The sequence below is a fragment of the Leopardus geoffroyi genome, chromosome D1 (assembly GCF_018350155.1).
Source record: "Leopardus geoffroyi isolate Oge1 chromosome D1, O.geoffroyi_Oge1_pat1.0, whole genome shotgun sequence".
Classification (NCBI taxonomy): domain Eukaryota; kingdom Metazoa; phylum Chordata; class Mammalia; order Carnivora; family Felidae; genus Leopardus; species Leopardus geoffroyi.
In genome coordinates, this window is record NC_059329.1 from 16,825,066 (window position 1) to 16,839,590 (window position 14,525).

Here is a 14,525-nt window from a genome sequence, read left to right on the forward strand (position 1 = left end):
ATCGATGGGAAGGAATGAGGTGCTGGTGGGGTGCACGGCTGTGGACGGACTAGAGAAGGTGGTGCTGGGGGAATCCCGAGGCAGCGGCTGGAGGGAGTCCGGTCTGCCTCAGTGTACCCTGTGGCGAAACCCAGCCGTTTTCGTCTGGCTGCTACTTCTCTTCCAGGTACCGGTTGCATTGCTCATGGTCAGTCCACTTTCCGGCTCCTGTGTCCTCCTGACTTTGGCCCACGGTGACCTCTCTGGTCTCTTCCTACGTCTCCCTCAACCCTAGGAAGTAGGTTCTGCGATTATCCTTGTTTTCATGCAACGAGACAGACCAAGTTAGGTGACTTGCCCAAGGTCACACAGAGAAGGTCAAAGCCAGGCAGTCTTGGCTGCAGAGCAGTTTTCTTCACCTAGACCACTCTAAACTGCACCTCACACGTGTGCTGCCACTGTGGCTCCTGCCCCCACCCCTGGCGCTGACGGCACACCTTGTGGGCGTATCTCCATCCACCTGACCTTGATCGGCCACTGCTGGGGTGTCTGCAAGTGCCCGGGACCGGCTGGGGTGTGCTGAGAGGAGTGGGGGAGGGCTCAGTGGCTGCAGCTGCTCCCGCCCAGGTGCTCTGAATCCCGTGGGCTCTCTGGAGTCATCGCAGCCTCCCGGGCCATGGTGCATGATGAAGGAGCTTCCTGAGATTTCTTACACCTATGCCAGGTTCTGGTCACCATCATCATCATCACTAGTGAGCACCGACTGTGTGCCAGACTCTGGGCTTATGCTTTCATTTCAAGGCAACCCTTGGAGCAGGATGCAGTTTCCAGTTATGACTTCTCTGACTTCAGGGTGACAAGGGTACCTGTTGCTCGAATACCCAGAGATTGGGGTATTGGGGCGCTCGCAGGCGTCAAGGTGGTTCTAGCAATGGCCTCTGCCATCCCTGCTTCTCTCTGCCATCCATTCCCATCGGCACCAGCCAGACTGCTCAACACACGGAGATTTCTGCTTCCAAGTCCTACTGGAACAGAGCCTCAGCCAACATCACATGGCCTTTTGCTCTTAGCCCCCACGAGCATTTGCTATGTCCTGCTGTACCTGTTAGTTCGAAGTTCCCAGGAAGAGGGAGACCCCACCCAGGGAGGGTGTGCACGGGGACTGCCCTTTAACTTGGCAGGATGTCGCAAGCAGGACAAGCAATGATAGTTGTCACTGGTGTAATATCACTATCTCCACTTTATAGAAGGGGAAGCTAGGGTTGAGAGAGGTTAAATAACCTGCCTAAGGTCACACAGCAGGTTGGGACAGAGCTGCCATGAGAATTCAGAGCCACCAGACTCCATAGCCTCTTTCGTGGGCTGTTGGGAGTCCCCAGGCCTAAATTCTAACTTGAGACCCCCTCCTGTTCTTTCCTCCTGCCTTATGCTCGGTTCTCCCAGGCCTCTCCATTCTTGCTTCCTTCTCTGGTTTCTGGAAGTGCAATTCCTCAATATCCTGCCTCCCAACCAGGTAGGCAGGAGAGGAAGACCTAAAATCTGCTGAATTACTTTTCTGAATTTGGCCTGTTTTCCAGGCTGTCTACTATGTTGCTTTATCTGGAATTTCCTATTATTGATTTTTGTGATAACCTTATGAAGTATGTACTATTAAAACCTCCATTCTTTCCTGGGGGTGTATAGTGTGGTGACCATAGTTAGGAATACTGTATTGTAGGGGCACCTGGGTGGCTCAGTCCCACCAGCTGAGCGCCCTGGATGCTCAGTGAAACATCCGACTCTTGATTTCTGCTCAGGTCGTGATCTCATGGTCGTGGGATTGAGCCCTGCATTGGGCTCTGCGCTGACAGTGCGGAGCCTGCTTGGGATTCTCCCTCTCCCCTTCTGCCGCCCTCACTCTCTCTCTCAAAATAAATAAGTTAAAAAAAGAAAAAAACAGAACACTGTATTGTATATTTGGAAGTTGCTAAGAGAGTAGATCTTAAAAGTCCTCATCCTAAGAAAAAGATTTTTTGTTAACAATGTGAAGTGATGGATGTTAACTAGAATTATTGTGGGAATCATTTTGCAACATACACACATATCGAATCATTGTGTTGTATGCCTGAAACTGATATCTGATGTGTCAATTATATCTCAATAATAAAAAAGATGAATAAGTTTTGAGGATCAAATTTACAACGTGATGATTATTAGCTAATAATAGTGTATTATATACTTGAATGTTGCTAGGAGAGTAGATCTTAAATGTTCCTCACTACAAAAAAGAAATAGTAATTATGTCATAGGAAGGAGGTGTGTTGGTTATGCTATGTTGGTTATCTGTCATATTGCTATATATAAAATGTATCAAGTGAATACAGTATACGTCTTAAACTTACACAGTGTTATATGTCAGATGTATCTCTATAAAGTTAGAAAAAAATGAACCCCACCCCAACAACCCCCCCCCCCCCTGCCATTTTGCAGATTGGAAAAAAGAGACTCAGAAAAATCAAGTAGGGGGGCACCGGGTGGCTCAGTCGGTTAAGCGTCTAACTTCGGCTCAGGTCATGATCTCACAGTTTGTGAGTTCGAGCCCCACATTGGGCTCTATGCTGACAGCTCAGAGCCTGGATCCCGCTTCAGATTCTGTGTCTCCCTCTCTCTCTGCCCCTCCCCTGCTCACGGTCTGTCTCTGTCTCTCAATAATAACGTTAAAAAAAATTTTTTTTTAAAAAAAAAGAAAAATCAAGTAGGTTATTCAGAGTCTCTGAGCTAGTCTGTGCAAGGGCCAGGATTGGAAGGTCGCTGGGAGGCAGTGACATCTAAGCCTCTGTTACTCCAGGAGCAGGGGAGTTAAGCAGGTGAAATCTGTGTTGGCAGGATTGTATGGGGGATGAGTCAGGAGGGGAGGGGTGTTTCAGGCGAGGGAAAGCCCGTGCAAAGGTCTGCACCATCTACTCTGTGCCCCACCTGCTAGATACCAGGCGAGAAGATGGAAACACCATGAGCATCTCAAAGACCAGGGCTATTCTCATTCCCCTGTGTATGTCCATTGTCTGCCCGTCGTCAGGTGCACGATATGGCTCACAAATACTTTTTGGGCCGGGGAACTTTTGGGGAGTTGCTCAGTGACAAGGAAGAGGGACTGTGCTGGGAAACTTTGCTGTACCCCTTCCTGCCAGCACTTTCCCTTGCGCCTTGGCAGATGTCCCAGGAAAACGGACTCACACCCTTCCCACCAGCCTTAGGATGCTGCCCTTGCCTGAGTTTGGACGTGATGTCCAAAGATCATTCAGCCGGGGTCTCCTGACCTTTTTTGAGGCCACACATGTCTCTGAATAGCTTGGGAGAGTTTTTACCTGGAGAAAACACACATGCTGCACCTACATGATTTGACCTGCAGTGTCCTGAGGCCTCCCCTGGGAGGTTGCCCTGTGTGGAGCCCAGAACCCCCCCTTCTTTCACCCCTGCCTGGACCCTCTCCCTCTGGACTGTGATATGAGTTGGATCAGTTGTCGGTTTGGGAAAAACTTGAAACCGGGCTCTGCCTCTATCTTGCGCCCGCAGCTGGGCCTTGAACAGCCCATCCTACTTCCAAGGTGCTGCTGCCAAGCCAGGGGGCCCCCCTCGCACCCCCCCAGCCCCCCTCCCTGGGGCCCCTCCCTTCGGCCAGCTTTGCTCCACCCCGGCTCCCCCCTTTCTCTTCTGCTTCTGCCAGCTGCCTGGGAAAATCCAGAGCATCCAGGATCTCCAGTCGGAATGGCCCCCATTCCTGCCCAGGCCTCACCAGCCCCGCCCTCCTTCCCTTCCCCTCCCTTTCCGTACTGTGATGTATGTGATCTTCCTTCCTGTTGTCCCATTGTGCACCTACTTCAAGTGTTGTTTTTAAGTTTATTTATTAATCTTGAGAGAGATTTGATCCACGCACAGAGGCGGGGAGGGGCAGAGAGAGAGAGAGAGAGAAGGGGGGGGAGAGAGAGAGAATCCCAAGCAGGCCCTGCCCTGTCCCTCCCCGTCCTGATGCGGCTCAAACCCATGAACCAGGAGATCAGGACCTGGGTCAAAACCAAGAGTCGGACACTTAACCGACTGAGCCACCCGGGCGCCCCCAAGAGTTTGTTAAAAGATGTCGGTAGGACTTCTGTTTTCTTTTTAATCCCCTCCTGTGTTCCTTTTCCTTTCTAATCTGCTGGGGTTACATCATTTCTACCATCCTCTTGCTGAACTCTAAACTGCCTTTTACCACTTTGCCCTTTTGCTGTTCCTGCTGAGCCACCCCCCAGGCCTAGATTGCCTTGGGGCAGGAATCCTTGCCAACCAGTTCGCTGTTCCTCAGGCTTGCTTTTCTCTCCCCTCTCACGCTTGTGCTCCAAAACCCCCTTCGCTCCCTCCCTCTCTGGGCTGTTTTCTACTTCCCAGGGACAATGGCACTCTGAGAGTGGACCACAGTCCTGGGTGTGTGTGTGTGTGTGTGTGTGTGTGTGTGTGTGAGGAGGGAAGGGGCCGACGTGAGTGGTTCCCAGTAGTACCCATGGAGACCCCTCCCCCCAAGGCATTGACTCCCACCTGTGGACACCTTTCTACTTGGCCCACTGAGGCCACGGGCTGCCCTGTGTGGAGCGGGACACAGGAAAGCCACTCCGTCCCTTGATCGCTCGCCCCTAAGGAAGGCAGACCGAATAGAAGGGGCTGGGGTGGGAGTGGGGGTGGGCAGCCCTGTGGACTCAGCTGCCCTCTGGCCCGTCGTGCTGGCCCCTGAGCACTGCTGGAGAAAGCATACCCTTGGGCAGTGGGCCAGTCTCCTTCACTGACATTTCATGGTCTTTACCTGGGTGTGAAGTCCCGCCTAGAAATCACTTGAGCATTCCAGACATCCCATGCAGCCGCCCGCCCGCCTGCCCGACACTTCCCCTTGGATATCTCACAGGGATCTCATACGAGGTGTGTCCAAAACTCAATTCCTGATTTTCTTCCCCTACCTGTCCCACTGCCAGCCTTCTCTCATCTCAACACAATTCCTGTCTGACCTGGAATCGCCCATGGTACTTCCCTTCCTCCCCCGTCCTCTTTCCATCCGTCACCGAGCCCTGACCTTTTCCTCCTCAGCGTCTCACAGATCCAGCGGCCCCTCTTCTCCCTGCTGTGCCTGCGTCTCCACACCCCCTCACTTCTCTCCTGGACACTCCTCCCTGGAGCTCCCAGGGCGGGTGCTGTCTCCTCTGGTCCTGCCCCACCCCATCCCGACCTCTCCCATCTGCTTCTCAGATCACACCTCTCCCTGCTGAAAACCCTTCAATGGGGCCCCGTTGCTGTCAGGAAAAAATGCAAACCCCTCCTATGACCTCCAGGGCCCTCCCTTCCCTGGATGCTCCGTACCCAGACCTTTTGGTTTCTTGCAGTCCTCTGAACTCATCCCTCTTCCTGGAACACATCACCTGCCTTGCTTGACTGCCACCACCACTGTGCCTGGGAGTGGGTCAGTGATCACCCCTGTATGGGGGATGCTGGGCACACGTGGTCGGAAGCGTGAGGCCAGAGCCTGGGGGCTGCCCTCTGTGAGCTCCTCACCTGACCGGAGGGATGGTAAACATAGGAGACCCAGGATGCACACATAAACCTTCACACAAAGCTTTCCCCAGAGGCACACAAGTAAGGGCACCACTACTGTGGTTAGGCCAATCCAGAGACCTGGCCCAATGTCATCGCCATCGTCATTGGCAATCACCATCAGCGACAGATTATGACAGCTACTGTTCATTGCATACCAGTCATGTGCCCAGCTTTAGACGTTGGATCTTAGTAGTCCCTCACCATTGCCCTGAGACTCAGCAAGGGTAACGACATCGCCTCTTTGGGATCTGTTATGGTTTGAATTGTGTCCGCCTAAAATTTCCTATGATGAGCTCCTCACCCCTGTACCACGGCATGTGATTGTGTTTGGAGATAGGGCCTTTATAGAAGTGGTCAAGGTAAAACGAGAAGACCTGTGAGGAACTAAATTTCTCTTGAAGCAGCCCCAGTCCCTGGTACTGATTAGAGCAGCCCCGGCAAACAAATGCAGGATCTAACAGCTGGAAGAGACCTCAGAGTCTCAGAAGAGACCTCAGGTCACGGTTGACCCACTTCTTTTCACTGAAGGGGAGATGAGGCCCTGAGAGGGGAAGTGCAAGGCCATAAAACAAGTCAAAGACAGGACTTCCGGCCTAAGGCTCCTCAGACCAGGATGCCAGGGCTGGGTGCCAGAGCTAGTGGATCTGGGGGAGGAGGGGAGAGGGACGCCTTCCTGGGGACAGGGAGAGGACCGTTCAGTAGTCACTCCTTATCCGAGGTCTCAGTTGCTGATGTCAGCTGTGAGCAGGAAGCAGATGATGTATTGTCAGAAGGTCAGTAGCCTAAGGTTACCTCACAGTGCTCACGTCATTCACCTGTCTACCTCATCACGTGGGCATTTTATCCTCTCCCATCATCATCACAAGAAGGGTGTGTGGGGCGCCTGGGTGGCTCAGCTGGTTAAGCGCCTGACCCTTGATTTCAGCTCAGGTCGTGATCTCATCATGGTTCGTAGGTTCGAGCCCCGCATCAGGCTCTGTGCTGCCAGCATGGAGCCTGCTCGGGATTCTGTCTCTCTCCCTCTCTCTCTGCCCCTCCCTGACTCATGCTTTCTCTCTCTCTCTGAAAATAAATAAATATGTTTTATAAAAAAAAAAAAATGCAAGAAGGGTGTGTATGCTGCAATAAGGTATTTGGAGAGAAAGAGACCACACTCACGTACTTTTTATGACAACGTGTTGAAGTTCTAGTTTATTGTGGTTGTTCATCTCTTGCTGTACCTAATAAATGAAACTTTATCATAGGTGTGTATGTATAGGAAAACAGCCTGTATAGGGTTCAGTACTATCCGTGGTTTAGGCAGACACTGGGGGTCTTGGAACTGGGGGGTCTTGGAACTGGAGGTCTTGGAGGAGGAAATGGTACCTGGAAACCTGACTGAGAAATGCCTGGGAAGTTTCCTGACCTGGCAGGGGCAGGCGAGGGCCTCGAGGCACTCAGTGGATGCAGAGGGTGTCAAAGAGGAAAGGCTGGACACAGGAAGAGAGGAGGCAGCTTGGCCCTCCCCCAGGACCTTTGAGTTGTTGCCCTGTTGGAAGTTGTTTCGAGAGCCTGAGAGGAATTGGGCTTAACAGGAAGGAGTGATCAAGAGTCCAATCTGTCCAGAGGTGGGCTACCCCAGGAGACGTGGAAGGGGCAGAACTTGTTCAGCAAATATTTACTCAGCACCCACCTCAGTGCAGGCTCAGTTCGGGGGGCGGGGGATCCAGTGGTGACCGGACGGACATGGTCCCCAGGAGCCTCTCAGAGCTCACCCTCTGCCCAAGACAGCAGGAATGAAGAACATAATTACACCTGCAATCCTGACAGAGGCTAAGGCGAGGCTCAGAGGGCTCCGAGAACATTGACCCAGCAGGGCATTCAGAAAGGCTGGAGGATGGTAAGGAGGGAGATCGGTCCTCGCTCTGCGCAGGGAGGGGTGCGGTGTGGAGGCTGCCCAGCTAGCGGGAGTGAGAAGCGGCCATGGGCTGGCGTGACACTGAATGCAGCTGGAGTTCCCAGGAGGCTGGTCATTACAGCTGCTGAGACCACAGCAAAGACCTTGAACTTTGCCCTGAGGGTGGTATAAAGCCACTGGAGGGGTTTGGGTGGGGGAGTGATGCGAATCCATTTATTTATTTATTTATTGGTTGATTGATTGATTGAGAGACAGAGCGAGAGCGAGCAGGGGACGGGCAGAGGGAGAGAAAATCCCAAGCAGACTCCACGTTCGGCTCAGAGCCCGACGCAGGGCTCAATGTCAGGAGCCATGAGATCATGACCTGAGCCGAGATCCTTAGCCGACTGAGCCACGCGGGCGCCCCTCCACTTAGGTTTTGAAAAGGCCGGTCTGGCTGTGGTGTGGACAGGAGCAACAACAGGGAGCAGCTGGGAATGCGAGATGGGTGGATGGGAAGGAGGGCGGTGGGCCCGGGCTGGAGAGTGGCGCTGGCCCTTGGGAGCAGGGGCAGAGTCGACAGGCCCCGTGGAGCTTGGCTGGGGTGGGAGTGGTGGAGGCTGACCGAGGGCCGCTGGGTATGTGCCATGTTCACTCACGGCATGGAGATCAGGGGTCATCGTTGGGCATGTACAATGTTAGGTCCCTGAAGACACCCAGAAGATGAGTAGAAGGAAGTGGATAGGCTGGTCTGGAACCGAGGAGAAAGATTGAGGCAAAAGGCTTAGTTTGAGAATTCAGGCTGAGTCATGGGAACGGATGTTGCTGCTCAGGAAATGTGTATCCAGGGAGAGGAGGAGAAGCCTGAAACGGAGCTTTGAGAAATACCCACACCTACAGAATGATCATCAGAGGGGGAGCTTCTCTGAGCTTTCTTGTCTGTAAAATGGGTCTAATGATTTGAGTTGCTCTAAGGATTGGGTAAGACGAAGCATCTACAGTGTTTGACACAGTGTTGGTGCTCACCGAGAGTTCTCGTACGTGGGGTGGTTCCGCAGTGGCCTTCCTCCTCGGTCACGCTGATTTATGAACGGCCCTTCCAAAGGTGTGAGCAGAGGCTTGGACTACTTTGTCGCTGACTGCAGCACCCTGCTACTGCAGCTGAAGGATCCCCTTGTATTTTTAGCCCTGCTGGCTGCTCACAGGCATGGGCTCAGCCAAGATCTCTGGATCTATGTGAGGGAGGCTTTGAAACCAAGAGCCTACTGGGAAAGATGGAAAGGAGGGGACCAGGCCCTGCGGCAGGAACTGAGGGTGGTCCTCAGACCTAGCATCTGTTTGTGCCCCCAAGAGCAGGGAAATCAAATCGGCAGGCGCCCCTGGCCCCACCCTTCAGTGCTCTGGGCTTCCTCTGCAGGTGTCTCGAAAGGGAGGACATGGCTGGAGATGGGGAATGGGAGGGAAGGGGCAGGTTTGAGGATATGCTGGGTTGAGGAGGGAGGGTCTCCAGGCTAGGGTGGGCATGCGCTGGGTCCCCCATCCAAGTCTCTTACACCTTTTCAGTAAGCCTGATGCCCTGTCTGCTGCCTCTGACGGAGGGAGTCTGACATGGACCATTTTGGAGAAGCTGGACTCCTGGCTCGTGGGCGGTGGCTGGGGCAACACCGCCCCCTCATGGCTTGCTCTGAGAGTGCAGCCAGTGGTTGTGCCCAGGGGCGCCGGCCCCACCGTTGTCCAGGTCCACAGGCTGCCTCTAGTCCTTGGCTGTCTTTGGAAGCCTGTCAGTCTGTCTCCAGCTGTGTGTACCTAAGAGTGGCCCTTTGTTTTTGGCTTGTGTTAGCCGTCACTGGTGGGTGTATTTCTGTCTATCTGTCCTGCTGGCTTGGGCTGCCTGTCCCTGTGTCTGTGGGCACCACCTCCTGTCTCTGTAGACTTACTATCAGTCTCCGGCTCACTTTCTGCCCAGGTCTCTGTTTCTGCATCTGCTTCTGTCTCTGATTTGCTCCTTGCCCTCCCCCGCTCTGTCCCTGTGTCCGGGAGCTGGGGTCACAGCTGCCCTCCCCCTCTAGTGTTGGACTGATTCTTGAGAAAATCTGGGCTTTTCAGTTTTTTCCGTGATGAGTCAGGAATTCCTGGAGGGATCAGGGCTCAGGCCCCACCCAGTAGTGACCTCAGAGAGGATGCAGGAGGTCAGAGGAGCCTTTGGCCAGGCTGGAGGCTGTGGCAGGATTTTCCAAAATATGCTCAAGGGGCTGGCTGGGGCTGGGTGCATTCCAGTGGACATCTGAGAAGAATGATGAGTGAGTTGGTTGGCCACCAGTGTGGAGCTGAGCTGTGGGGCCGTTCTGGCTGCTGCCTGTGTGAGAGCTTTCCTATTCTCCATAATCCTCGCCAGGCTTTCTGTTGCCTCAGGGCCTTTGCACAAACGATTTTTTCCTTTTTGGAATAGTCTTCCCCTAGGCCTCAGCTTAGAAACTACTTTCTCTAGGAAGTCTTCCCTGATTTATACTGTCTGAGATGGGGTCCTCCTTTATGCAGTACCCTATACTTGGTTCCCATCATTACCTGGTTTTAGTTTCACTTCCCAACTTGTGTGTCTGTTGCTGTATCATCAATGTTTGGCCCTTTTTGGCTGTCGGTAAATACTTGTTGAAAGAACATTCTGGCGTTCCACCTGGCCCCACCAAATGTTTCCTCCCTGAAGCCTTCCCTTCCCCGTCTATGCTCCCATAGCTCCTAGGACTGTGCTGTCCAATCCAATATAGTAGCTGTTAGTTGGTTACATTTAAATTTTTTTTTTAACGTTTATTTATTTTTGAGACAGAGAGAGACAGAGCATGAACGGGGGAGGGTCAGAGAGAGAGGGAGACACAGAATGCGAAACAGGCTCCAGGCTCTGAGCGGTCAGTAGAGAGCCCGACGCGGGGCTCGAACTCACGGACCGTGAGATCATGACCTGAGCCGAAGTCGGACGCTTAACTGACTGAGCCACCCAGGCGCCCCAGTTACATTTAAATAAATAAACTTAAGGAAAATTAGAAATTCAGTTCCTCAGTCACGTTAGCCACATTTCATTTTTTTAAATGTTTATTTTTGAGTGAGAGAGAGAGAGAATGGGGGAGGGGCAGAGAGAGGGAAGGAGACACAGAATCTGAAGCAGGCTCCAGGCTCTGAGCTGTGAGCAGAGTCCACCGCGGGGCTCAAACTCACGAACTGTGAGATCATGACCCGAGCCAAAGTCAGACGCTTAACCAACTGTCCCACATAGCCACATTTCAGATGCTCAGTGTTCACTGTGGTTAGGGGCTCCTGATGTACTGAACAGTGCAGATATGGAACATTAGCATCATGACAGCAAGTTCCATTGGTCAGCACTGTCTTAGAATAATCTTTGGAAACCGCTCCTTTTCTGAGATTCCTTCTTACCCTGGGAGGAAGAAGAAGGACATAATGGGTCCCTCTCAGGATCCCTAAGGCCTGGCACTATCAGGGAATATGTGTTTGTTAGATGGATGGAAGGCAAGTTGCCTCGGGCTCCCAGGGGCCCAGGAAGGTGGCAGGGGCGCCTCTGAGCTGACCAGGGGAGCTCGTGTGCTGGTCTGTGGAGACGTGGCTCTGCTCCAGGTTCTGCAAGTGGACAGAGGGCCTTTGGGGGCCCTCAGCCTGAAAACTTGTGGCTGCAAGAGCTTGGAGATTCCTGCAGGTGAGTGATGGACCGTAGGCCAGACTTTGAGGCCTCATGTTTTGGGGAGAGCTCCGAGCTGTGTGGTAGGTGAAAGTAGCCAGGTCGGCTGGCAGTGAATGAACCACAGAAGGGTTCCAGTCCTCCAGGGCGGCTGTCGGGGGCTGCCCTTTTGCAGAATTGAGCCCTAGGAGAGGGGCCAGGGCCCTGGGAGAGGGATGGGGCAGCTGCCAGGCAGGAAGGAGTTGAGGCAGGTCTGCGAGGCCCCTCTGCCCCAATCCCTCCTCAGCAGCTGGGCTTGGACAGTCATGGCAGTTGGGGTCAGAGCAGGGGTCTGACCTGGCAGGATCAAGAAGAGCTCACAGAGGGCCTCTGTCCTGTCCCCGTGACCTCCTCTCCACTTGGTGCCCTGGAAGGCTCTGGCAAGAGTCCTGCTTTGTTTGGGCTGCTCTGAGGGGAAAGGGACTTGCCCACCCCTGGGCAGGAGAGAAGGAGGTCAGGCCCACCACACACGCACACACACACACACACACAAGCACACACGCATGCACACATATTTATATAAACACACAGACATACTGACAAATGCTCACATATGCATATGCTTACACACACACACACACACACACACACACACACTCAGATACAGCTCCCTATCCAATCCCTTTCATGGCTTGCAGTGCTCCCTGGATACTCTGTGATTTTGTCTGACAAGCTTGGAACTGGCCTCCGGGAGACAGGACAGGGTGGGGATCTCATCTCTGACCCACATCTGAGTAAGGAGCCAGCAAGCAGTCTGAGGCCGCAGGGTTGCTACAGCCTGCAGCAGGCACAGAGCTCCAAGCGGGTAGAACCGAATCAGGCCTCAGAATTCGGGTGGCTTTCCAGGGAGGGGTGGTGGGCGTTTTCCTGTCCATGGACAGGGAGGTAGCAACTTGCCAGGAAGGCTGGGGAGGAGGGGGGACGTGGATGGCCCACATGGGTCAGGTAACACCCTCTCCCCACCTCTAGTTGTTCTGCCTGTTCCTGTCCAGTTCTTCCCTCCCCCTGGTTTCTCAGCATCTCTGTGCCCTAGAGGTTCCAGGAAAAGCTCCTGTCTGGCCTCTGGCCCAGAAACAGGCCCCAGGAGGCAGCTGGGGAAAGGCTGCCTGTTCATCTGTCTGTTGGATCCTCTCAGCTGGCAGCCCAGGGGATGGGGCTACCTGTAAGCAGCCCAGGACTGCGGAGGAGGGGTGCAGTAGGGGAGGGTGAGGGCCAGGGGCACTTGTAGCCTGAGCCCTGTATGGGGGAGTTGACGTATCTCAAGGTGGCTGTGTGGCATGAAGCAGGCGGGAGGGACAGCTTTCCTGATGTCCACACATTGGTCATGGGTCTGCCGGCAGCCTGGAGTTGTGCCAGGGACCGTGGGCCTGCCCGGCACTTTGTGAGGGGATCAGGGCCCAGCGCATGCGCACAGAGCTCCAGAATATGCCCCAGGGAAGGGAAAAGGAAATACTCGAAGGGTGACCTCTGGTGCATGTGAGAGCAAGAGGCCCACCCCCCTTATTTTTTGCTGGGTCACCTGGACCTCCTTTGAAGGCCGAGACCTGCTGTTGTCTGGCTGTGTGATGCTGAGTGATATTCTCGCTTCGCTAGGAGGCTCTGTTGAGAAATGAGTGGACCGGTTATAAATGATGGGGGCCATGCATCCTAGATGGGGGCCAAGTCCTAGAGGACTTGGGGGTGGAAACTGTGGAACTGAGTGAGCCCACCATTGGGATCTGGCCCAGGACTCCTTGGATGGACCCGAGGCCACTCCTCAGAACTGAGGGTTGGGTCCAGAGCTGAGGCCGGAGGGCCAGGGCTGGGGCTCCATTTGAGTCCCAGCCCAGAATCCCTTGCTCACCGAAAGCTGATGGAACAGTGTGGAGAGGCGTGGGCTTTGGCCTTCAGGAGGTGAGTTTAGGTTCCAGCTGGGGACGTAGGCCCTGTCACTGGCTTCTCTGGGCCTCAGTGTCCTCATCTGTGAAGAAAGGGTGTCGGTACCATGCGGGGCACCTGTGAACTGATGTGTGAAAGTGCCTGACACATAGGGTTAGCTCCCCTCCTCCTTCTTTGTTCCCTGAGGTTGCCCTGGCACTTTCCAATCTGGGTAAACAAGGACTGGAAGAGGGTTTCCTCTGGCTGGCACAGCCCATGGAGACTTCGGGAGACCCTGCTTTGGACCTCCCCCTCCCCTGTGTCTGTGAATCAGAGATAGACTCACCTGGCCAGCTGTGCCCCACAGAGCTACCACCTGTGGCCCGAATTGATGTGCGTTCTCCTTCACCTGTGGTGGCCACCTGGGTGCCACGATTTTCAACTTAGGGGACAGGAGAAGCTTCCTGATTTCCCTGGCACCAAGCTGGGCAGGGGTGCCCCCTGCAGAGCCCGTGGACCAGTGCCTGGGTCTGTGCAAGGCAGTTGTCTCCTAGAGGAGCTTGAGTCTTGTTAGATGGGAGAATGTCAGATGAGGTGCCTGTCTACACGTGTGGTTGGGTGAAACCCACGTTCCCAGTTGGCCTGAACGCCCAGGAGGGAAGGCATCATGTAAGATGTCCGACCTTCCCATCCTGACCCTCGCGTCCCACCGTTTGAGTCGTCCTCTTGGGATAAGCGCTGGCTTCTCTTAGCAACACCTTAATGCTGGTCCCAAAGTTGTTGTCAGACGCCATCTAGTGCACCTGCTCATTTGATAGATGAGGAAACCAAGGCTCAGAGGGCAAGGCCCAAGGGGACGCTGGGGGATGGGGGTGGGGGAGCACAGAGCAATTAATTCAGCAAGTGCACGTTGAGCACTCCTTGTGCACGAGATGGGCACCAGCAATGTGCCACGCGTGCGTAAATGCCGGCGTCTGGGTTGAGAAAGCCACAGCCTTGCCCTGGCGGAGGGCATATGGCCCTCTCAGAACGTCCCAGGACCCAGAGCTTCGGGGGCTGGGGGGAGGGAGTGAAGCAGGAGGAGGAGGAGGCCGGCCTGGACTGTGGATTCCCAGGGTGGTGGCAGCTCCCCAGGGTCAGTGTGTGATTCCACCTGGGGGCTGTGGCACCTGGGGCCGGGGATTTAGCCTTTTGTGCAGCCTTCTTGTTTGCTTGTTTAAAAACTGCTATGAAGGGAAGGGCGCCATAGTACGGAATCCATCGGGTTGTTCTGAGTTCCTATGTGGACGGTTTAGAATAGTGGCTGGTATACAGTAAATGCTATACAGGCACTTGCTATTACCGTTATGGTGGCAGCCTCCCTGGCCTTTGGTGCCTTTTGTTTGGTGCATTGACGAGATAGATACCTTTCTCCCTGGAAAGTGGCTGGAGAGGAACAGCTGTGGAGGAGAAGAGGGCAGTGTGGGAAGGGGAGGTGTTTTCTGCTCTCCCCTG